The sequence below is a fragment of the Nannospalax galili genome, unplaced genomic scaffold (assembly GCF_000622305.1).
Source record: "Nannospalax galili isolate Female #2095 unplaced genomic scaffold, S.galili_v1.0 scaffold886, whole genome shotgun sequence".
Lineage (NCBI taxonomy): Eukaryota > Metazoa > Chordata > Mammalia > Rodentia > Spalacidae > Nannospalax > Nannospalax galili.
The window spans coordinates 1,097,892-1,121,705 of NW_008355971.1; the positions used below are offsets into that span (position 1 = coordinate 1,097,892).

Here is a 23,814-nt window from a genome sequence, read left to right on the forward strand (position 1 = left end):
AGTTGACCTTCAGTCGTCCAGACATAGAAAGAAATTCAGGCTTTGGAGGGACCTGATCAGACTTTACATTTCTTTCTTTTTTTTCTTTAAGTTAAAAAAATTATTTTTATCTTTTATGCATGAGTGTTTTGCCTGCATGTATTCAAGGGCGCTTGTGCAACGCAATGCCCAAAGAAGCCAGAAGAAGGCGTTGGATATTCCAGAACCAGAGTTACAGATGCTCGTTAGCTGCCGTGAGGTTATGGGAATCGAACCCAGGTCCTCTGCTAGAGCAACCATCTTTCTAGCTCCAGATTTTACATTTCTGAATGATTCTGGCAGCTGCACAGAGATTGAGGTCTAAGAATAGGGTGAGAAAGAACAGTAGCTAGGGATCCTGAATGTGAAGGAAAAACCCAGAGAGCCTTGGAGGGAGGACAGCAGACCAACTCCCAATGACAGCATGAAGGGTAAGCTCCCAGGGTCCTGGCTGCTTGGTCACTCGCCTGTGTTTGCCCACACACTTAGGAAAGGTAGATAAGGAAGGACCTCTGAGCACAGGAAAGCTGCCCGGGCTCCAGCTTCTTTGTCCTGTGGAAGTAGGTTTGTGATCATCCCTGGGCTACCACAAGACCCCACATGCAGTGACGCCTGTGAGATCCTTTCCTGAGAATGGGGAACAGGGAAGAACAGTTTGGGGGTGGTAGGGATGGGATATTCAGTTACTGTGTGTCATCTGGCCAACCGCTTCCTTTGGAACATGAGTTAGACAGTTGTAGACATGTCAGAATTCATCAGATGTCACCAAGTATGGTGGCTCACACTGTAATCCCAGCAATCTAGAGGTTGAGGCAGGAGGATGGGAAATTCAAGGACATTCTCAACAACATACAGAGTTCTAAGCCAGCACATGAGACCTCATCTCAGAAAGAATGAAAGATAAGGGTGTGGGGGCTGGAGAGATGGCTCAGCAGTTACAAGCATTGGCTGCTCTTGCAGCCCAGGCTCCATTCTCAGCACCCACATGGAGGGTAACACCTATCCTTAACTTCAGTTCTAGGGGGAATCTTGTGACGCCCTCTTCTGGCCTCTATAGGCATTGCACACATGGGTGCACATGTGAGCAAAACACTCATACATAAAAACAAAAAAAAAATTTTAAGGGTGTGTATGAATATGGTCAAAATACATTGCATGGAATTCTCAACTGATAATGCGAAAGGAGAAAAACCCACACACATCATCAAATGATTGCTTGAAACAGGTACATTTTACTGTATGTGATTATATTTCGGCAATTAAGTACATGGTTATATATCATCAAATAACAATGGTAATAAATAGCCATGTGCCCAGCATGCTCTAGTAAATGCTTTCCAACTTCATGTGACAGTGCTGTGACTTGGTGCTTTATAGACTGTTACAGATGAGGCATAATCACGAGTCCCAGGCACCCAGCTGTTGGCAGGTAGACCAGTGACTGGACCCAGGGCAGGTGGAGTCCAGAGAGCAAGTCCCTTTGTCTTCCACTCCTTTCATTATCCTTTATTCTGATGGTGATGAGACACTGGGAGTCATGGGAGATCCCTGTACTGAGGTCCCCGGGCCATGTGCCATCTGAGAGCTCACAGCGGTGGCCCAGATCCGAAGTCTGACCTTTGATTCAGGAACAAAGCAGCTTCCAGAGAGCCAGCGGGTGCTAGCAGGCTTTGTGTTTTCAGGGCCTTTCTCTCATCTTCAGCCCCGGCAGCTGGGCCTGAGCCCCCTCCTGCTCTCAGGAGCCTTAGAACACAGGAACCCATGCAGCATGTCCTTTACAAAGATGGGAAGGATGAAGTGAGCCACTGCTGGGGTTCCCCTGAGCGTGCTGTGGCCTCTAAGTGGGTAGGACATGTACATTGATGCCTGCAAACCGTCTCTTTACTCAAGGATGAATTGGCCTTCCTGTTCCCTGCCACTGGTGTCCATTTTCCTCTTGCAGAGATTTTCCTTTAATAATCAAAGAGTAACTGGCTAGCCAGGTGTGGTGGCACATGCCTCTGATTCCAGCATTCTGGAGGCTGAAACAGCAGATTCGAAAATTCAAGCCCAACTGGGCTATATAGCAAAACCCTGTCTCAGAAAAACAAAAGAAAGACAGCTGGCTGGCACCAAGATTCTTGTACTTGCAAATAGCAAACACCCTGGTACCATCTGGCCAAACAGGAAAGCCCTTTCATGTGTTCTAGGGGTCCAGAGTTGGGTGACCTCAGGCGGGATATATTCAGCAACTCAACATGTGTGTCAGGGACACTACTTCTCAACTTCAGTTTCCTCCTCATGCTTCTTGGTCCCTAAATGGCTTGCTTTCTTTCCCCATGGGTTATAAAATCCTTTTCAGGCTACAATTGGTCCAGCTTAGGTCATGTGTCTTTACCACCTGGCCAATCAGATCAGAGAGGAATACCTCACCCTGTTGCTTTTGACCAGTGGGGGTCCATCTTCCAGGAGCTGGGGAAGTAGGAATTAAGCAGGCAAAACTCACTGCCTTACTACAGGGCAGAGGCCTCCCCGCTCAAGTCAGTTCCTGACCAGAGCTCACTATGCCACAGATTTTGTGGCTTTTGGGAACAAAGCAGTGTGGTTTTCCTTTAAAGTGCAGTGCCCCATGAAACTGGACAGCTCCTTGCTGCCTCCTGCACCCTCATGTCCCCACTGCTGCCAAAGGCTGTTTATCTGCTGACTAAGCTTTCTTCTTCCTCTCGTCCTCTATCCCTCCATCCAGTCCTACCTCTTCTCAAAGTCTGTGGTACAACTGTAGCTATGGACATATCCTTGCAAAATATATGTTGAGGACTAAGTAAAGAACCAGCTTCCAGAAGCATCTTCCAAAGGTGTGTTGTTTCTTATGGTTTTCAGCAAACAGCCTGTGCTTGGGAGCTAGCCACGTCACTCTGAGGCTGTGATGGCCCAACAGTCACACCTGGCATTCACCTGCCACACCTCAAATTTATAGTCCCCTTGATGTGAGGTACCAAGTTGTCCCCAGGTTCACACCACAGCAAAAAGTGCTTCAGTGAGCACTCGCCTGCTTGTCTCCCTGTGAACCTGTGAGAATCAGTCCAGGGTCACGGCCCACCAGGGAACAGGCATTCTCTCTCTCCCCAAGCTGCTGCCCATGAAACTACCCTGGCCACACTCCTCACAGATCACACGGGAGTCGAGTGTCCTATTTGCTTCTCTTTTTTGTTAATTGTTTTTGTGCTGGGATCAAATCCAGTGTCCATCACATACTAGGCAGACACTAAGCCATGCCTCCAACCCCTAGTGGTGGATTCCAGGCCACTGCCTATGGCCGAGCCACACTCCCAGCCCACGTTTGCTTTTCACCACTTGCTATTACTCCTCTGGATCCAGTTTATACCACCCTGATGAATATAAATTGGGGTCTCGAGGTTTGTTTGTATACTGGGGATTGAACCCAGGGCCTCTCACATATGCTAAGCAAATGTGGCAAGCCACACCTCAGCCAGGTCTCCCATTGTAATGGTCTTGATGATCAATCTTGTTAGTACCAAGAGCCTCTTCGCAGAGAGGTTTGAGGACACAGCCAGGAAGGGAAATTCTGGAGTCCCTCTGAGGTTTCAGTAACTTGCCAGATGACATGGCAGGATCCAGATTCAAATCCACCTTAGCTTGTAGGTATCATAATGGGCTGCTGATGCCACATGCTTTAATATCTCTGTTCTGTAGACTTGGTATATGGTCTCTTGTGTCCCCTACCCAACATTAACCAAGTCCCTGCTGTGCCAGGCACTGTACCACTGTTGAGACAGCAGTCAACAAGCCTGAGTTTGCCCAACACTCTAGGCAGCTCATGTCTCAGTAGTCATTTGGGTGGAAGCAAAGCTGATGCTCACCACCTGCTGCCCCTCGCTATTGCCTCTTGCAGAAAGTTCATTTCCCAGTGGCTAATTAGCTAGACATCGAGGCAGTTCCAGAATTAGTTTCACAGGTCCTCCAGTCTGCTTCTGGGTCATGTTGGCCTTTCTTCATGGTTGCAAGATGGCTGCTGTGGCTCCAGGTATCACGTCCTCTTATATCCCTGAGGCAGGAAAGCCAGGACTGTGCTACCAGTCTCTGGAGGGATCATATATATATATCCCCCCGCCAAGGCCTCTCAGCTGGGAAAATGGGTGGTCCCTTTATCCCCAGTGTCGGCAGGTAAACAAAAGAGAAGACATTTGGAATGCTGTGGGGAGCCAGTGAGTATTTGCTCTGGATCAGGAAGTAAGCACTGCCTTCCACTGAGACCTGGCTCCAGGGTGTCCTCATGCCATGGAGATGGGCTCAAATCCTGAAGTCAGCCTGCAGGATTTGAACCCAACTTTGCCTCTAACCAGCTGTGTGGTCTTATGCAAGCTACTTCCATTCCATGCCTCAGTTTCTCATGTGTAAAATGTAAGTGATAATAATACCTCTCTAGAAGGATTGTGCTGATCGAGTGAGCTAGCATACAAACAGTAACTGCTCAGAGCAGGGCCTGAAGGGTACCTGCCAGCTGGGACGGTTTTTCCTTCCTCATTGCTCCTTCCACTCATCAAATGACTTTGAATGCATCTTTGCTGTGCCCACCCAACCTTGATGAGGAGAGGTAATTATGTACCCATGGCCAGTCCAGGCACTGTATCAAAGATTGTCACTAGGTAGATGAGTGACAGTCTGGTAGATTGCCCAGACAGAGAGGAGTGGTGAACCTGAGCCCCGTGTATTGGCACATGCCTGTGATCCCAGCACTTGGGAGGCTGGGGTGGAAAGTATATAAATTTGAGGCTAGCCTGGGCTGCATAGTGACTTCTAGGCCAGGGAGGGAGGGAGGGAAGGAAGGAAGGCCAGCCAAAACAAGGCCTTTGGAGAGGATGTGGTGGCCCCTCTCTTCAATCTTATACTTTGTTGTGCCCACATAGCCTTCTGGGAAACCACTGTCCTCATTTCTGCCTTTCATGATAGTAGCACACTCTTCAGTGCATTCTCTCTGGCTCATTCATCTGTGTGTGTGTGTGTGTGTGTGTGTGTGTGTGTGTGTGCGCGCGCGCACATCTGGCATCTGTACTCTGCAAAGCTTCAGCTTCTGATGGGGGAGGGGAACATTGGCAAGGAGAGAATTCGGCAGAGAAGCAAGTGGAAGCCAAGATTTCTCCAGAGCTGGTGTGGTGACTCAGTTCCAGGAGCTGCAGGACAGTGATAAGGATCGCAAGTTGACATTACAGCTCTCTGGGACCTTAGCTGGGGACCACCATGCCGGACTTCAATTTCCCTATCTGTAAACCAAGGACCTGGGCAGGACTGCTGTCTATCAAGATGGCACCCTTCTACAGGTAACAGAGAAAGCAGTGAGGGGGGGACTTCCAGGACAGTTCTCTCTTGTACTTAGAAAGGAAAGGGAGCACAGGCCAACAGCACAGAGTTGCCTAGGGGGGAGTGGAGTCACCTTCCAGTGCCTCACCTTACCTCCTCAACATGTGGCTCATGCCCTCAAGGTGGCTGCTGCACTTCTTGATTCCAGACACCAGGAGAAGAGTGGAAGGAAAATGCTGAGCAAGGCTACTCCTTTTTATTAAGAAAGCAAGTTCCTTGGCAAAGACATCTTCTCCTGCCCCCACCAGACTTACATTTGCCTTTTATTAACTAGAATTGAACACTTGGCCATAGCTGCAAGGGAATCAGGAAAGGTGAGCTTTTTGGTTGGGCGGCCTGCTAGCCCAGAAGTTTCACACTTGTTTCAAGGAAGAGGAGAGTGAGTTTGAGTCTGCCTGCCAGCCACAGAGTCCTAGGTCCTGGCTCTCCAGCTGACTGCAGTAGTGGGTCTCTCTCTGCCATGTCACCTCATCTGCCCGGCCTGCCCTAGGGTCTGCTGAGGACCACATGGGAAGGACTTTGAAATACATCTCTCCCTAGAGCTGGCTAAGGCTGGCTTTGATTTGGAAAATTCTCAGAGTTTTTGTTTGTTTTGGGTGATAAGGCTGGCCTCCTACTTGCTATCTGGCTGGGATGACCTTGAACTCTTGATCTTTCTGCTTGGTACCTCCTGAGTGCTGGGATTGAAGGTAGGTACCACCACACCCAGTTTCTGTAGTGCTGAGGATCAAATGCCTGGGCTTTGTGCATGCTAGACTGGCACTCTAGCAACTTCACTACACAGGACTATTCACCTAGTGAATGCAAGTTGTGTGTGTGTGTGTATAGGATGGTATACTTGTTTGGGGTTTATTTTTATTGTTGAATTTTTTGTTTGGTTTTGGGTTTTGTGGGGGTTTTTTTGGTTTTTTTTTTTTTTTTGGTTTTTTTTTTTGAGATGAGGTCTCACACCCAGGCTGTCCTCAACCCTTGGTGGTAATCCTCCTGTCTCAACTTCCTGTGTTAGAATTACAGGTCTGAGTCACACACCTGGTTTTCCAGGTGTTTTGGTAGTCCTCCCCGCCCCTTGTTGAAAACACATTAGCTGGGCTGGGTGGCACACAGCTGTAATATCAGCACTCAGGAGGCTGATGCAGGAGGGGCCCAAGTTTAAGGGCAGCCCCAACCACATGGTAAAACCCTGTCAAGAAAGAAAGGGGGGCATGGAAAAAAGGGGGGGAGGAGAAGAAATGAAATAGAAGAGAAAGGATTTATTTTAAGTAATTTGAACATATTACTACCCTGAACCCTAAAGTTGTTTCCAGTCTTTCCTCTGTGAATGCTTATGGTCTTTGCTGCAGCAGTAAATGTTTCTCCTCAACAGATATGTGCGGTGTTCACCCTCGCTCCTGGGGGGCCCTCTGGAGATTAGTGCTATTGTTTTCTTATTTTTGTTTCCTTTTATAACCAATGCCATTAATTTTTTCTTCATCTCTAGTTATTTCTTTGGGATCTGTTCCCAGAAATAGCATTACTGGTTCAGAGGGTAAGAACATTTTTTAAAGCTATTGCCAAATTGCCTCTAGAAAGGTTCCACCAACTGTATTTTTAAAAAAGACTGTGGTCTGGGAGGGGCCCACTTCCTGTGTCCTGGACTGGTCGCTGCTCCAGGAGGGCCATTCCCTGGCCTCCTGAGAGCCTGGACCCCTTCCAGCCCATCTCCTCCTACCTCCCAGTCTGTGTACAGAGCTTCCCTGGGCCCCATGATGTACAAACAGAGCAGCCAGCCCTCACCATCTGCTGGCCAGACCTGTGGGCCTGAGAAGAGACTGTGCCAGCTAGGGGTCAAAACTGTAGCCCTTCCAGAGCCTTCTGTGGTGTTGCAGGGATGGGGCCAGCATGCATGCACCACCCCCAACCCCAGTCTCTCACCACTGTGGGAAGGAAAGGTGGGTGGTGGTCCCATCCTATCCCCAGCTGTCCTGTGGTGAGTTACCCTGAGGCTGCCTCTATGGGTGCAGCCCCACTCTCCTGCCCGCCCCCCACCTCAGAGGAAGTGCTATTTCCCCAACAGGCCCAGAGGTTTGTGTTCACCCAAGGCCCTGTCCATTGTCAGAGAGAAATCCACTACAGGAGAGAGAATCACAGGAGAGTCCTGGATGACTCCATGGTGTGCACACCTACCAGTCAGGACATGTGCACATGCAAATTCAACACTAATCCTCAGGGCTCCAAAGACTGTGATCAGACACCGAGATTTTTAAATACGTTTATATACTTTTAAGAAATTACATGTCAGTGGGTGCACTTACATGCATGCAGGCAATATACTCATACACTTAAAAAAAAAAAAAGAAATTACATGTTAGGGCTGGAAAGGTGGCTCTCGGGTTAAGAGCACTTGTTATTCTTGCAGAGGACCTGGGTTCAATTTCCCAACACTCACATAGCAGCTCTGTGGTCCTCTTCCAGCCTTCTGGAGCACTACATACATACCAATAAACATACTGCCAATCAAGACACTTGTACAAATAAAAATAAATCTTTTATTTATTTTTTAATCTTTTTTGAGACAGGGTCTCCCTGTAGCACCAGCTGGCCTGGAACTCACAGATATCCGCCTGCCTCTGCTTCCTGAGTGCTGGGACTAAAGGCATGTGCCACTACGCCAGGCCCAGTAATCATTTTTTAAAAAAGAAATTACATGTCTAATGAGACCCGACCCCTAGCTGAGGACCTGTTGACAGTTGGTGGCTGTTAGGGAAGGGAGAGTCATTTTTCCCTAGGGATGTGGCCCCTGGTAGGTTGCCCCTATTCCAGTAGCTGACCCCCATGCATGTGGGCAGCACTAACTGGGCTCAGGAAGTTATTTTTAAAAAAGAGGGGGAGGCCATGAAGGTGGGAGGAAGATTGTTGGGGAGAATAGTAGGATAGATGTGGTCGGGATACATTATATACATGTATAAAATTATACATACACAGAGAGAGAGAGAGAGAGAGAGAGAGAGAGAGAGACATATCTACATACACGTACGCTTAAGACAGAAATACCCAGAAAAGAAATTGCATATCTAAGACAAGAGTGTAATTGACATTGTTTAGAACTGGGAATGTAGTTTAGTAGTAGAATGCTTGTCTAGCATGCACAAAGCCCTGGATTCAACCTGAGCATGATTGTGCACACCTGTAATTTCCAGTACTTGAGAGGTGGAGGCAGGAGGATCAGAAGTTCCAAGGTCATCCTCAGTTTCATATTGAGTTTGAAGTCAACCTGCCATACATGAGACCCTTTCTCAGGGGACGGGGAGGGATGATAACATTGTTTAAAAATAATTCATGGTAAGCCTGGTGGCATGCTCCTATAATCCCAGCTCTGGGGAGGCATAGGATCACAAGTTCTCAGCAAGCCTCACAATGCTACAGAGTTAATCCTATTGGAAGGGAGGAAGGAAGGCTGTACACTTAACAAACAAAAAACTGTTTAAAACTTTGCTCTAATGAAGTGCACATGGGTGCAGAGGTGCACAGAGGTGGCTTGTGTCCTGGGACTTGGCATCTGTGGATTGAAGCAACTCGCAGTTTGAGGTTATAGTCTGTCATGGTTGGGGAGTCCTAGCAGCAGGAACTAGTCACAGTCCACCACAGTTGAGAACAGAGAGCAGTGGATGCCTGTGCTCAGCTCACTTGCTGTTTTTTTCTGTTCCTTCCAGGATCCCAGCACAGGGAATGATCCACCCACAACACATGTGTCCTCCTATCTCAATTAACCTAATCAAGATAGAATCTTCCACAGCCGTTCCCAGAGGCTCATCTCCCATGTGATTCTTTATCTTATCAAGTTGACAGTTAAAGTAAACTATTACAGGAAGGTTGTTTTTGTTGTTTTTTTTAAGTGTGTGTTAAGGGACTGAAGAGATGGCTCAGTGGTTAAGAGCATTGGCTGCTCTTGCAGAGGGCCCAGCACCCACATGGCAGCTAAAAACCATCTGTAGCTCCAGTTCCAGAGGATCCGATATTTGATAGCACAAGATATCATAGTGGAAGAAAAACCAAGCATCAAGGTCACCAGTTAGATCAAGGGCACAAGTAAGATTTGAACCCTGGTAAACCAAATCTACAGCCACCGTAGCCACTGTCTGTGAACACTTGTTACATCTTATGGCAGTCCTCCTGCCTCAGCTTCCCAAGTGCTGGGATTACAGGCATGAGCCACACCACCTGGTTTTGTTTGGTACACACTCCCCCACCCCCATGTTGAAACACATTAGTTGGTGGTACAGAACTATAATCCTAGGACACAGGAGGCTAAAGCAAGAGGGTCCTGAGCCGAGGCTAGCCCCGGCTATGTAGTATAAAAGAGGGGTAGTCTGTGATCAGTGGCCACTTAGAATGAGAAGTGAGCACTGGCAGCTAGGAGCCACCTAGGACACAAGGCCCAACTGGGGGTGTGCCCAGCATCCTCCCTTCCTCTCCTGGGGGCTCCACTTATGCCCCCCAGTACCACTAGCCCACATCCATCCTCAGGTGGAAAACTTGCTGCAAGAGAGACATCCCTATCCGGCCCCTCAAAAGCAAGATGGAGCTTGAACAGATGTTCTTTTAAATGGATTCCCTGGCTGTGTTTAATCAAGATTGTCAAATATTGATTTAATCCCCAGGCCCAACAGATGTGATCTTAGCAGGTTTCAGTGGCAATTAACTAGAATTAGCTTGCCAGTCAGGCTCCATGCTGACAGGACACCATCTTCTGCCCAGGAGCTTGACCTGGCTACAGGAGCAAGCCCTCCATGGGGACCCCCAAGTATTTATCTGTGGATTTGGCCTGAGCTACAGCCCGTGGGAGCAGATCTGCCCACTGTTGCCCCTTAAGCTAGTGGAGACACTTTGGGGTGTGAGGCAGCAGCTGGGGACCAGAAGGTATTCATAGTCACACAGGCAGCCCTACCACCCCTGCGCTGTGGCTGGACAGTGAGTTTGGCAGGAGCCAATAAGATGACCACTGGAGAAGAAGCCATGCTCCCAACACGTAGCCACCCCAACAACAGGCCCCTCATCCTGCCTTTGAGGCCTGGCTCCATCACACTCTCTCCCTCCCTCAGGCATGGCTGCCTCTCTTGGGTGGGCCTGTCACTACACTCACATGCCAGGAAGCATCTCTTCCCAATTGTGTGTTTCAGAGTTGCATTTGAAGTGAGTGGGACCATGCCCAAATGGGAACAAGATGCCCAAGCCACATGTTCTTTAGGGGAGGCAGTGACACCTCACTCACCCATCTGGCCCCACAGGGCCTCTGAGGGGCACTTCCCTTGCCCCCGGCTCTGGGGTGCTGGGAAAGGGTGCTTGCTGCTCCTCCACTTCAAGGGGAGCCATCAAAAGGCACATACAGTTGGTTTGCTTGGATTAGTAGAAAATAAAGTCAAAATGATAATAGCTAGCCCTAGCTGGATGTGGTGACCAGATTCCTGTGAGTTCAAGGCCAGCCTGGTCTACATGTCTTCATAACAAGTTCCAGGCTAGCTGGGGCTACAGGGAGACCCTGTCTCAGAAAAAAAAAATCTAGTATTCATATGTCACTGTGTGACAGGAGTGTGCTGAGTCTCTGCCTACACAAACTTAGGACCTTCCTCAGAGTTAGGCCATATCATCAGTTCCATGTTACAAATGGGAGGAAACAGACAGAAAGGCCCATTCACGTGCCAAGGTCTAGCTGGTTTCATGGCATACCCAGGAATTGAGCCTGGGTGGTCTGCTGCAGCTGCTCTACAGGAGAGACCTCCAAGGTCTGGTGGTGAGCACTCAGAAGGCTTGCTTCTGACTCTATGGCATCTCTCTGCACAGCTCTACCTTGCTTTTGCCATCGGTGCTGTGTCCTCCCCAGATCGAGGCACCCAGATTTGCTCAGTCCATCCTCTGCTGACGGGTTTTTCATGGCTCTTCTGTGTGGCAGCTTTGTGAGTGCTGTGCTCCTGCTTTTACCTTCCAGGGCGCAAAAATGAAATAGAGTACAGACCAAACATTTCGGTATGTAATTCCCACTCACAACTGGACATGGTAACACACGCCTTTAGTACCAGCATTTGAGAGGCAGAGGCAGGCAGATCTCTGTGAGCTCAAGACCAGCCTGGTCTACGTAGCAAGTTTTAGGCAAGCCAGGGCTGCATAGTGAGACCTTGTCTCAGAAAACAAAATAAAACAGAAAACCATAATTCACAGTCACTGTTCCTTTGTCCCCTGAGGGAAGAATTATGCCTGTTGAATACCCTTAAAAACATGGCAGGTCACTGGGGCCAGGTGGAGTGTAACAGCTGTAAACAAACACTGCCCTTTTCAATTAAAAGCACAAATCCTCTGGGTTCTCGGCATTGAATAGAAAGGGAAGGTTCTCTCCACCAGGGCCCAGATCATTGCTGTGGGGCTGATGGACTGTCTCTGCCTCAGCACTTCCTGATGAGATTTCCAAGGTGTCCGTCCATCTTGGCTCCTGAGGGAACTGTAACAGAGTCCCTGGTTGTTGCTCCAACTTCCAGGGAGGTCGGGAACATCTCAGGATGAAACCCCATGCTTCACCTGGAGCAAAGAGCTGCCTTTCTAGAATTCTGTCTGTCGCTTGTGTCGTGTACTCTCACAGCAAGCTCCTTGGGACTACCTTGACTTTTATTGGAGCAGAGGGTCCAAGGGTGGGAGACAGATTGTCACATTTTGCATCCTCCTAGCTGTACCACCTGCCACTGTGTGACTTGGCCGCCTGTCTTTGCCTCATTTGTGAAATGGGCATGGTAGATGTCCCTTCATGTGGGGTTGTTGGTGCAGACAGGTTACGGTGTGTAAACCTGAGCCTGGCACGTAGGTGGGGAGTATCTGTCATCCTTCCCCTTCCCTGAGAACAAGTGTGTGAGGCCCCAGTCCTCCCTGCATCTGGTGGGCTGAGTCCTGGGAGCTCAGCAGGAGGTGACCAGAAGAAGACGATAGGCCAGCAGCAGTGGAAGGGATCAGAGGGTGGGGGTTGGGGTAGACAAGGTTCCCTTGAAGTAGCTCCTGCAAAGGTCTCCAGAGCCCTAGGTGCCAGTAATTATCACCATATATGATCCTCAGCAGTGTGCAGCCCTGGTGTGCTTTGAATCAGAAATGTGTCCTACAGGATCATGTATTTGAACACTTGGTCCCCACCTGCTCTCACTGTCTTGAGCTATTGTGGAAGCTTTTGGATGTGGGGCCTAGCCGGCAGGTTTAGGACCCTAGGACTGGGCTAGAGGGTTACAGCCTAGCCCTGTTACATCCAAACTTTCTCTGCTTCCTGGTCAGCGCCATGTAACAAGCCACACACTCTGCCCCCCTGCCTTCCCTGCCATGCTGCACTGCGCCGTCTTGAACCAGGAACCTCCTTTTTCTCAAGTTGTTTCTGTCGTGTGTGTTCTGTCACAGCAATGAGAAAAGTACCTAGTAGGCCTGGTCCTCCCAGGTCACACCTGTTGCCCCGCCTCTGCTCTAGCCCTTTCTTCCCCCTGACCAGTGCGTTTGGATGCACTGTCTCCAGGTGCACTGTCTTTGGGGCTTGCTCTCAGACCCTCCCCTCTCTGCTTCTGTGCCATCCATCCTCAGAGATGGCCACACTAACTAGGAGCAGCTGAGGCTTTTCAAAAAAAACATGCCGGGCATGATGGTGCACACCTTTAATCCCAGCACTCAGGAGGCAGGAGAAAAAAAAAGATACTCGGGCTTCAGGCTGGAGCAATGGCTCAGCAGTCAAGAGCACTTGCTGTTCTTCCAGAGGATCCAGGTTCAGTTCCCAGCATTTTACGTGGTGGCTAACACCCATCCTTAACTACAGTTCCAGGGGATCTGATGCCATCTTCTGGCCTCCACAGGTATCGCATACATGTGGTATATTTACATAAATGCAAGCAAAACACTTCATACCCATAAAAGAAAAAAAATTTTCTGGTTTTTTTTTTTTTTGAGACAGGGTCTCCCTGTAGCCCCAGCTAGCCTGGAACTTCCTGTGTTAGACCCTTGAACTCACAGAGATCCACCTGCCTCTGTCTTCTGAAAGGTGTGCACCACCACACACAAAAAAAAATTAAGACATTTAGCGATTGGTAAGGGCCTAGCAGGTAAAGGTACTTGCCACCAAGCCTGATGACCTGAGTTCAGTCCCTGGGACTCACATGGTAGGAGAGAATCAACTCCTGCAAGTTTTTCTCTGACCTTCACACTTGTACCATGGCATGCATCTCTCTCTCTCTCTCTCTCTCTCTCTCTCTCTCTCTCTCTCTCTCTCTCTCTCTCTCTCACACACACACACACACACACACACACAAAATTAATTTAAAGCTGGGCGTGGTGGCACATGCCTTTTAATTCCAGCACTCAGGAGGCAGAGGCAGGAAGATCTCTGTGATTTTCAGGCCAGCTGTGGCTATAGGGAGACCCTGTCTAAAAATCAAAACAAAGGCTGGAGAAATGGCTCAGTGGTTAAGAGCACTGGCTGTTCTTGCAGAGGACTTGGCTTTGGTCCCCAGCCCTCACATGGTGGCTAACAACCATCTGTAACTCCAGTTCCAGGGGATCCAGTACCCTGCTCTGACCTCCATGGGCATTGCATGACACTGGTATACTTGCATGCAGGCAATACACTCATATACATAAAGTTAAAATAATAAATAAAATATTAAAAACAAAACAAATTTTTTTTTTTTTAAAGTTACTTAAGTCTTCTCATACCTTAGAGCAGCTGATGTTGTAATCTCTGGGACCAAGTGTGGACAGACACTTAGATCTTTGGAAAAGCTCTTTTAGTGCCTCTAGTATTCTGCAGGGAGTGGCAACTGCTGCCTTGGAGAACCCCTCCCAGGGGAACCCAGGCTTCCCAGCTTTTCTCTTGCTCAGGGCACACCCTAAGTGATCTGGAGTACATATGCCAAAGCTGGGTCCCCAGCCTGCACTCCTGTTGGAGGGTTCTGGGACTTTCAGGAGGCGGGGCTTCAGGGGAGGAACTTAGGTCATTGAAGGCGTGCATTTGAAGGGGATATTGGATCCCTAGCTCTTTCTCTCCCTCTATCCCTCCTCCCTTCTCTCCTTCCATGCAGTGAACAGCTGTGTTCTAGCCTGCACTCCCTGCTCTGATGCTTGGGCTTGCCACAGGCCCAAGGGACATGGCCAGGCATATACTGGATCTGTGAGCCAAAAGGAAACGTTCCTCCTTTTGTGTTGTGTATCTCAGGGATTTTCTCACAGCAACAGGAAGCCAATAGCTTCCTTCCTATCCTGCAGATCACTGACCTCCCCATCCCTTCCAGCTGCAGCCCCTCTCCCATCATGCCTTTTCTTCCTTTATAGTGATGACCCCATTTTCTCTCTTACTCCTCTGGCTTCTCTGTGTCCAGCTCAGAGCCCTATCTTCACACCTACATCAGTGGTGCACTTCTGTAGAAATCCCAAGACTTGGGAGGCTGAGGCAAGAGGATCAGCAGTTCAAGATCAACTGTGGCTACATAGTAAGTTTGAGGTCAGCCTGGGCTACATGAGACCCTGTCTCCAAACATTTTTCAAAGGCCATTGATTAAATGGATGGGTTTCAATGCTCCGAGCTGGCACAATGAATGAATGAGTCATGTGTGCTGCGGAAATGTTGAATAAACGAATATATTTTTAGTGCTTTTTGTTTGTTTTATTTGAGACAGAGGCTCACTGTGTAGCTAAGCTGGCATCAAACTCTCAATCCTCCTGCCTCAGCTGGTGAGAGAGTCTGAGGGCTGAGGTGGCAGCATTGAGCTCTATCTTCTGGTTCCTCTGCCCCAGGGCATTTAGGGGAGCCCCAGCTGATGCAGGAGGAACACTGAGGCTGATGCTGGCCCTCCAGGGAGAAGCCACTGCATCTAAAAGTGGTGCTATGGCTTCACGTGGGCTGGGACTGCTGTGTGGGGTCCATAGGGCAGCACTGAAGAGCTGGGGTGGGCCGGGACTGCTGTGCGGGGTCCGTAGGGCAGCACTGGAAGATAGCATCAGCATGTTCAGTCTGAGCCGTGGAAGAAGGTTCCTGTCACCTCCAGTGCAGCAGAAGCAGGTGCTAGCAAGTACCCTGGTGACCTGCTCTGTTGGCATCAGTTCTGGCTGTGTGACTTCCTTTGGCCTGTTAGAATTCTGGATGAAAAGGAATGTGATAAAGAAGTAGAAACTGCCCTCAGCAGATGCAGATAGATTTATTAGCTACAAAGGGCAAGCAACCTTTCTGCAAGAATGGAGGTTGTATGAGGAATTTGAGAAGTCTGAAATGTATATGGGCCCAGAAAATCCCAGGAGGAAGGTCCTGTCTTCTTGGGTGGTGGTGTGCTCCTTCCTGGAATCTGGGGAGGAGAGATGGAGATTTCTGATAGAGAAACCAGGTATCTTCTGCAAGGGGATTGATAAGGAACCATATGTCTAGACTAGAGGCCATGTGTTCTGAGATTGATGTATCATCCTTGGGGAGGCAGGGTGGGTGGATGGTCAGTTTGCTCAGTCATTTGTCAGGCTGATTTTCCTTGATGGCCCATGGAATGTAAGCAGAAGTGACTGTGTTATTCCTGAGCAAAAGGCTCTAGGGGGCATGGTGTGCATTAGCCACACCCCTTTTCTCTTAACTGGGCAGGGTCTCAGCTCAGGTAAAGCTGCACCACACTAGGATCCAAGGTGACACAAGCAGAACCATCAGCCAGCCTGTGATAGAGCCAAGGTCTGTGTGAAAACCCTGCAGCATATTTGGGGATGTTTGTTACTGCAGCAGAATGTAGCCCATCCTGACTATCCTGAAAAGGAACACAGTTTGTGAGTGGGAAGATAGGAAGATTTCAGGTTGGGAAGGTTCCATCTCTGGTGCAAGGCAGTTAACTCCTGGTGACGTCATAAGCAACTGAACAGGATTAGTTGAATCTGGAATTATTTTCTTATCTCTTCCCACAGAAGAAGGTGAGAATTTCAGAGTCCAGGTGCCTGTGGCTGCAGGAAGGGCTAAGCTGAGACCTCAAGACCAACTCAGGGATGAGGGAGGTGGGCTCCAATGCCCTTGTCCTCTGGCACACGATTTCATCTGTGTCTGTTCCTGCTTACTTAGCTGTTTACTGGAGATGGTGATGAAACCTACTTTGTAGAGTTGTTGTGAGGCCTAACAAATAACAGTTAACAAATGTAAAGTGCTTAGAAAAAGACCTGACCCACAGAGAGATCATAGTTGCTGCAGCTGTTGTTGTATATCTAAAACACTTAGTAAGAAGTGGAATAGGGCCAGCTTCATGCCCAGCTTGCTGTGGAGACTCAAGTCATGACAACTCTCACATTCTAACTCTCAGCTTCTTTCATAGCTGAATCTCTTCCTCATGGTCACAAAGTAGTTGTATTCATTCCATCCCTCCTGTCTTCAAGAAAGGGGAAAGCACAGTTCTCAGCTCCAGCATTCCGGCAAAGACATCACTGGGTCTTAGTGGTTCTGATTGGCTACATTGTTTGTTCTTGAGCAGAAGAAGGAGCCCATTGGTTGGTAGATTCCCAAAAGGAAACCCAGGCTGTTGTTGGGCAAGGAGTCAGGGAGGCAAGGGGCCCATACCACAGCTATTGCCCAGTGGGCTGCTTGTATTTTCCCCTCTGCCTTGCCTGTGAGCTTGCTGCATACATTATAGTCCCCACAGAGGGGTACCATTTGGTGGGAGGACTTTGAGAAGGCAGTGCTTGCCTGCTCCTTTGCTGTTTTGCCTCCAGGCTTTTGGGGCCTCATAGGGAGCACTCCCTCAGCTTGAGTCAACAGAGTCTTCACAGGTGGCAGCCCGGGAGCACAAGTAGACCCCTGATTGCCTGCTCTGCTAACAGAGAAATCTCCCAAGGCCCGCAGCAGTGAGGACAATCAGTCTGCCTCTCAGCATTCCTTGCAACTGGAGTGGTCACATGATCACATTCTGGTCAATAGTATGTGTTCTGGTTTGTTCATTGCTGTGACAAAACACTCTGACCACTACCAACTTGGGGAGGAAAGGGTTTATTTATCTTACATCTCCCAGGTCACAGTTCATCAGGGAGCCCAAGGTAGGAACTCAGGGCAGGAACCTGGAGGCGGGAGCTGGAGCACAGGCCATGGAGGAACTCTGCTTACTGGCTTGCTCCCCTGGCCCCTGCTCAGCCTGCTCTCTTATGCAACACAGGCCCACCTGCCCAGGGGTGGCACCACCCACAGTGGGCTGGGCCCTCCCACATCACTCAATCAAGAAAATGCTCCACAGACATGGCCATAGGCCAGTTCAATGGAGGCAATTCCCCAATTGAGGCTCCCTCAACCCAGGTGTGTCAAGTTGACACTAAAGCTAGCCAGCACAGTATGCAAGAACTGAGGTGAAAGAGACATTCTAGGAAAGGGTCTCTTGTTGCCTGCACTTACTGGGGTTCAGTGACGAGCTAGGCCCACCAGCTCTTATCACAAAGTGAAGCTGCAAGCCAACAACATGCTGCGCAGGCACAGGGAGAGGACAGAATGCACTGATGGTGCTGCCCTATTCTCACCAGGCCTAGAGCCACCATCTCCAGCCTCCTGGTTAGGAAACAATTATGGGTTCATTGCCACTTGCCCCTCTCCCCAAACGAACCCTGCTGGCTCTCCTGCCACTGCTGCTGTCTTCTGCCTTTGCTCCATCCCTGGGGCTACTCTGCCTATTCCACCCACACTTCCCCAGCCCACGGCCCTGGGGTATCAATTAGAGTCCTCAGAGGCCAAGCTTGGTGATGTTGGTCAGACATAGACTAGACTAGAGACTTAAAGACTCTCTGGGAGGCCAGAGGAGGAGGAAGGGGCAGGGGAAAGGAAACTCAGGTGAGAGGGAGCCAGGATTCCCAGGAAAAGCCAGGCCCAGTCTCCCTGCCACTGCATGGCACTCTCTAGGCCTGGGTATCCATGGTCCTAGGAGAGGAGGCCATTGACACCCCTCCCCCTTAATTCAGCACATCCCTAATGGGAGGAGGGGACAAGTACCCACCAAAGCTTCATATCCAGGCCTGAGTCCTTGGAACCAGAAGTCCTTCAGATTTGGGTTGTATAAATTGTGGAATATTTACATACATGAGATATATTGGGGTGAAACCCAAGTCTAAAAACAAAGTTCATTTATAGACTTTACACACATAGCCTGAAGGCAGTTTTATTTTCAGTATAACTAAGCCCTATGGAGTTTTCCATCATGTCTCATATAGCCCAGAATGACCCTGCACTCACTATGTAGTCAAGGATAACCATGAACTTCTGGTCCTACTGTGTCTCCCTTTCAAGGGATGGGATTACAAAGGTGTGTGTCACCATGCCCACGTGAGAAAATGTTTCAGATTTTTGGAGCATTTTGGATTTTCAGGTTTGGGATACTCAGCCTGGAAGAGCAGTGGTAATGAGGGAGTGGGTGTGTCCTCGCTTCGTAGGTTGATGTTGGTGACTGTTTAGTCACTAGTCCATGGCATAGCACATTTGGAGCCCAGCCATCTGGTTCCCAGGCACACACCATGCTGCTCTCATAACAGGTTTCCCCGTTAGGAAGATCTGGGAAGTTTAGCATTGAAGCAGCTTGGTACGCACCAGAGGCTGGGTACCAGTCAGCTCAGAGCAGTACAGAGAGACCCACTGTGCATGCCTGGGAAGGGGAGACAGGGACACACAGAACATCTGTGTGTGTTCACAGCAGAATGCAATTGAGAGTGTCCACAGAGCTGGAAGCCAGATGCTGCCAGGAGAGCCCATCTGGTGGGAGGTATGTGCTACAGTTAGCCAGGTTCAAAGCTGAGCCACTAGTTTTCCCACCCAGCCCCATTGTGACCTCTGAGAACAAAGTCTCCCTCTACAGTACTGGGGCCGCATGCACCCCCAAGGAGCACAGTTCAGCTCAGTCCCTCCGGTCAAGCATCCCTATATTCTGGAGCTGACTGTCTAGTGCTAGAGACAGTCCAAAAGTGAATATGAACAAGATCGTTTCCATCTCATGGCACCCACCAGTCACCAGCATCCCTACACACATCCAGTCCACCTCTCCCTCTTACAGACCCTCGTTGTAGTTTTTGTCAATATTCCTAAGTAGTATTCAGCCAGGCATGGTGCCACACACCCGTAATCCCAGCATTCTTGTAATCCCAGCACTCCATAGGATGCTGAAGCAGGATGATGGCTAGTTCAAGGCATGCCTGAGCTACAGTTAAAAGCCTCTCAAAAAAGAAGATGGAGTAAGGATGGAAGTTTGGGCCTGAGGAGTGGCACAGTGGTAGAGCATCTGCCTAGAATTCCCCCCCCCCCCCCGGAGTGACTGGGTGTTTGGTCAGTAGTAGAGAGCCCCTGCAGAAACCGCCAATGAGGAGTTGGAGGTGTGGTTCAGTGGTAGAGCCCTTGCTTAGAGTCCCCTAGTAAGGGGCTGGAGGTGTGGCTCAGTGGTAGAGCCCTTGCTTAGAGTCCCCTAGTAAGGGGCTGCAGGTGTGGCTCAGTGGTAGAGCACTTGTGTAGCACATGAAAAGAAAAAACATTCATCGACAAGAAATACGTGTAAATGGTTCAAAAAGTGGCCAGTGGTGTAGCATGAAGAATTAAGCCCTCCCATCTCTTGTGACCACACATTTAGGTTCCTCAGAGGCACCAACATCACACATTCACACAGGGCTGGAAATCCTTGTGTGAGTCAGAGAAATAGGTGCTAAAGATTGTAGCACATGAAAAGAAAAAACATTCATCGACAAGAAATACGTGTAAATGGTTCAAAAAGTGGCCAGTGGTGTAGCATGAAGAATTAAGCCCTCCCATCTCTTGTGACCACACATTTAGGTTCCTCAGAGGCACCAACATCACACATTCACACAGGGCTGGAAATCCTTGTGTGAGTCAGAGAAATAGGTGCTAAAGATAAGATGAAGCAGGGAAAGGAAAGGGCAGGGTGTGGGGAGAGCAGACACCTGTTTCTTAAGCCCTTCAGGAACTCTTCTGCACATGGTAGTTTTTTGTTGCTGCTCCTGTTGGTTTTGCTTTACAAATTGAAGATATTACATGAAATTCTGGTTTTCTGATTGCTTTGAAGAACTCAGATGATCGATATTTGGAATTACAAGAGACTCAGCTTAGAGAAGCTGAGGCCCATGTGCCTCTTTGAGGAAGTCGTTCCTGCTCTCTGGTTCAGTGCGGGCTCCTCTGGCCTCTCTCATCTTGCCTGGTCACCTGGCCCTTTCACCTTCCCTGTTTCCTCCCCAGAGTCTGTCTGGTTCCTGTACCATCTCCTGGGGGTGTCTCAAGGAATGTTCCTGTGCTCACTCATGGGGGCACCCCCAGGACCAAGGCCATCTGCTCTCTCCTCTCACCCTCTCCTTCCCCCTTCTTCCTCTCACCTTCTCAGAGGCTGGTAACACTCCTCTGTTCTGTTCCACAACTACTTACTCCACACTGTTCTCTCTTCAAGTTAACTCTGTTCCTCTAGTCAGGTTAGGAAATGCCCTATATTACATACACTCAGCATGCACCCACTTCCTCACCTGGCAAGCACCAGAAGTCTTTGGCCAGAATGACTATGTCCAGCCTTAGGGACCAAGGGACAGGAAAGTTACTGACCAGGTGCTCGGCCCACCCCAGCACTCTGCCATTCTGAACAAAGTACTGCTGGCAGAAGGAAGGGAGCAGGGCTGCTGTGACAGACATCCAGTTCAGCCACAGCAGTGACCACTTCCCCTTCCTCTCCAGCTCCAGAAGTTCAAGGTAGAGACAAAGGGAAGTGATCCTGTGGAGCATTTTACACTGCTGAACATAAATGTGGGCTCCTTCCCATGAGGCCTGCAGAGCAGGGTATGCTTAGCCTCAGATCAGACTGAGGCCAGCTCCTAACAGTGACAGAACATCCTGGACATTAGTATGGGTGAGGATGCAGTTGTGAGCAGCACAGGTGTCCTCACCACTCTGGAGCTGACAGTCTGGCGGAGGAGGTAGCCAGCGAGCAGATACCGTACAAGATAGTTTCAGTTGCTGACTAAGAAGACTAGAAAGAAAGCAGAGCAGGTGACAGGCCTAGAGGATAGCTTGGGGCGTCTTCTCATGATGGTCGGAAGCACCCTGGTGGAAAGCGGTAGAAGGAGACACAGGTGTCCTGGACCAGGCTTAGCATGTCAGAGGGACAGAAAAGGACAGCATGATGGGCACTCCTTACAGAAGCAATATGGAGCCGCAGAGTAAGCCCAGCAGTAGCACCAGGATTGTGTTAACCACAGGATCACTAGATGCAGTCCCTTTGCAGCTTCCCTCCCAAACTTTGTGGGGCTTGGCTCCTCTATCATTATCTCTTCCTTCCTGGCAGGGAGGCAGGATCAGGTAGTCTGTAGAGCAATTGGGCAACGCAGCCACCAGGTCACAGGAAATACAGAGAAAGGAGTGCATGTTAAATGGGACCACAGGGATCCTGAAGGTAGTAGTTACACAGGACAGGGCCCCTATTCCTTAAACAAGCACTGCCTCAAGACAAAAGAAGATGACTGCAATGGAGTGGGGTAAGACAAGAAGAGCATGCTCTAGAGCAGAGTGGGAATCTTGTCCGGCTCCTCATAACTCAATAAAAGATCCTTTGAGACAACCGAGGACAGAGATCTAAGGCAGACAGATACTGTAGGTAATAAAGAATTCTTGTGAACTTTGATAGATAAGAAAATGAGATCGTGGTTGTTTTCTTTTTAAACAAGTATTTTATTTATTTTTTTATTTTATGTGTATGAATGTATTGCCTACATGTGTTAAGTGTCATGCAATGCCTATAGTGGCTAGAAGAGGGCATTGGATCCCCTGAAACTAGAGTCATAGATTGTTGTTAGCCACCATGTGGGTGCTGGGAATCAAACCCAGGTCCTCCACAAGCGCAGCCAGTGCTTTTAATCACTGAGTCATCCCTTCATCCCCCAGATTTTTTTTTTCTTATTGCATTAAAAATTAAATTTTTTGTGTGTCTACATACATGTACAATGCATACGTGGAGGGTAGAAGAAACTTTCAGGAGTCAGTTCTTTCCAGCATATATATGATCCTGGGAATTAAACTCAGGTTGTCAGGCTTGGTGGCAGACCTTTACCACTGAGCTGTCTTGCCAGCCCTTCTGCTTGTTTTTGACAGTCTTTTATTTTCTGCAGTGCTGGAGAGATGGAACTGAGGGATTTGTATATGCCAGGCAAGTGCTCTGCCACTGAGCTGTCACTGTTAGACAGCAAACCCCAGCCACCGCAGAAATACTTTTTAGCTCATATCCCTGGCGGATAGGGTCTTTGAAAAAGAAAACAGGCTGGAGAGATGGCTCAGTGGTTAAGAGCACTGATTGCTCTTGCAGAGGACCCGGGTTCAATTCCCAGCACCCACATGGTGGCTATGAACCGTCCTCAACTCCAGTTCCAGGGGAATCCAAAGCCCACTTCTGACCTCTGAGGCATTGCACAATACAGGTGCACTCACATACGTGCAGGCAATACACTCATACACATAAAATAAAAATAATAATAAAAAAATTAAAAAAAAAAAAAAAGAAAAAGAAAAAGAAAAAGAAAAAAAAACAGTTGGAGCTGGAGAGATAGCTCAGGGGTTAGGAGCACTGGCTTCTCTTGCAGAGGACCGGAGTTCAATTCCCAGTACCCACATGGCACCTAACAACCATCTATAACTCCAGTTCCAAGGGATCCAACACCCTCTTTTGACCTCTGTGGGTACTGAATGACACAGGTGCACTTATGTACATGCAGGCATTACACTTACATACATACAAATAAAAATAATAAAATATTTCTTAAAAAAAAAAAAACAACAAAAAAGGCTGGGGATGTGGTAGAGTGCTTGCCTAGCGGGCATTGAGGCCCCGGGTTCAACCCCTAGTACCACACACACACAAAAGATTGTCTGAGTGAAGAGAAACGAATGAGAAGGAACTGGCAGCTGCTGGAGCTGGCAGTGGGATAGAGGTCATAGTCCTCTCCTTTCCATGTGATTAAATCATTTTTAGGGTGAGGGGGATTAAGATAGTGTCTCCTGTAGCCCCTGTTGGTCTAGAACTCAGTATTTAGCCTAGGCCAGTCTTGATCTTACAGAGATCCACCAACCTCTGACTCCTAAATGCTGGGATTAAAGATAGACACCACCATGCCCAGCTGGTGTTTAAAACTTGCTGAGCGCAGTGGCATACTCCTATAATCCTAAGCAGAATTGCCACAGATGCAAAGCTACATAGCAGGACTTAGTCTCAAAATTTTAAAAAGGGAAAAAAATCTCCATAATAAAAGGTTTTTTTTCAGGCCAGGCATAGTGGAAGATCCCTTTAATCCCAAATGGAGAATCCCTTTAATCCCAGGACTCGGGAGGCAGAGGCAAGTAGGTAATACCTCTGTGAGTTCAATGCCAGTCTGGTCTACATAGTGAATTCCAGGCCAGTTAGGGCTACATAGTGAGACCCTGTCTCAAAAAAAAAAAAA

The 23,814-nt window shown here is 48.8% G+C and overlaps 1 protein-coding gene across 5 annotated transcripts in view; it reads left to right on the plus strand.

Moving 5' to 3' along the window:
* The window catches only part of Sipa1l3 (signal induced proliferation associated 1 like 3), a 257,269-nt gene that overhangs the window by 118,827 nt on the left and 114,628 nt on the right, over positions 1-23,814 (plus strand). The window lies entirely within an intron of this gene.